Source organism: Mastomys coucha, unplaced genomic scaffold, assembly GCF_008632895.1.
Source record: "Mastomys coucha isolate ucsf_1 unplaced genomic scaffold, UCSF_Mcou_1 pScaffold15, whole genome shotgun sequence".
Lineage (NCBI taxonomy): Eukaryota > Metazoa > Chordata > Mammalia > Rodentia > Muridae > Mastomys > Mastomys coucha.
The window spans coordinates 22,329,804-22,331,303 of NW_022196897.1; the positions used below are offsets into that span (position 1 = coordinate 22,329,804).

Here is a 1,500-nt window from a genome sequence, read left to right on the forward strand (position 1 = left end):
ACAGCAACAAAATGAAATTAGAGTAGTACCATATTAATATGCTAGAGAAACAGGATACATGACACTGAGAAGTCCTGTATCAGCTTCTCATTTTTCTTGAAAAGACCTTATAGTAATAAATACATGCAATAAAACATTTGCCAAAATAATCCTAAACCTAGGTGTGGTACCCAAGCCTATAATCCCAGTGTATAAGAGATGGAAGCAGAAACGTGGGTCTTCCCGCTGTTGTTGTCGGGCCCTCCCAGCACAGGACCCCAGGGTGAGTTCGTGATGGGAAGCCCACCACCTGCCATTTGCTGCGACCTCATGGAGGGTGGCAGAGGAAGTGGCAACGAATCCACCAGAGGGTTAGCTGGCTTCTTCGGAGCTGGAGGAGCGGGTTACTAGAACGCTGATTTGACCAGCATCCTGCTGACTGGTATGAATCCCCTGTCTCCTTACATAAATATGGATCCACGCTATCTCGTTCAGGATACCGATGAATTTATTTTGCCAACTGGAGCTAATAAAACCGGAGGCAGATTTGCACTAGCTTTCTTTACCATTGGAGGATGTTGCATGACAGGAGATGCCTTCCGAGCAATGAACAGTCTTCGTTTAGGACTGCAGGAAACCTAGAGCATGGCCTGGTCCAAACCAAGAAATGTACAGATCTTGCATATGGTGACCAGGCAAGGGGCACTTTGGGTTAATACTGAGGGTTCCCTGGCTTTGCTCTGTGGTGCTTGTGGTGTTATCACTGAGAAAACACGGGGTGCAGAAGATGACCTAAACACAGTAGCAGCTGGAACCATGACGGGAATGTTGTATAAATGTACAAGTAGTCTTTAAGGAATAGCACACGGTGGCCTGGCAGAACTGACACTCACCAGTCTCTATGCACTGTAGACCAACTGGAAGCTCATGAAAGGTTCCCTACTCCAACAGTCACTCTGAAGATTTCTGCCACCTCAGGAATGGGGGACACTTCATAGTCATCCAGATCAATTAATAAGTCAATCTGGAGTTGCTTTCTCTCTTGTACCTACAATTACTTTGAACAATTGGAGACTCTGATTTGCTGTGACAAATGACAAAGCATGGATGGTTATCCTGGACTGCACCGCTTGCCCTCAGTGAGTAGAAGCCAAACCCTTTGGTGGCTCACTGAGTATGTCTTCTCTTCTCCTTTGGAAATGATCTTGCACATATAAGGGGCAAGATATTGTATAGGCTGTTTTGTTTTGGTTTTAGCTGAGCATAGTGGCACATGGCCTGTAATTCCAGTTACTCCAGAGACTGAGACAGGAGGTTTTCCCGTTCAAGACTGGTTTAAACAGTACAAGGTCTGTATCCAAAAAAAAAAAAAGTTAGGTATGCTCCTGTGGATTTGTTTTGGGGGTATATATTCTGTTGTAAGTTTGATTGTGTGGGTAGGTGTGTTGGTTGGTTGGTTGGTTGGTTGGTTGCTTTGAGGCAGAGTACCACTATGGGGCCCTGGCTTGTCTAAAACTCACT

The 1,500-nt window shown here is 45.3% G+C and overlaps 1 pseudogene; it reads left to right on the forward strand.

The window, feature by feature from the left end:
- Positions 1 to 309: 309 nt before the first annotated feature.
- On the forward strand, positions 310 to 939 carry LOC116091922 (annotated as a pseudogene).
- Positions 940 to 1,500: the final 561 nt, after the last annotated feature.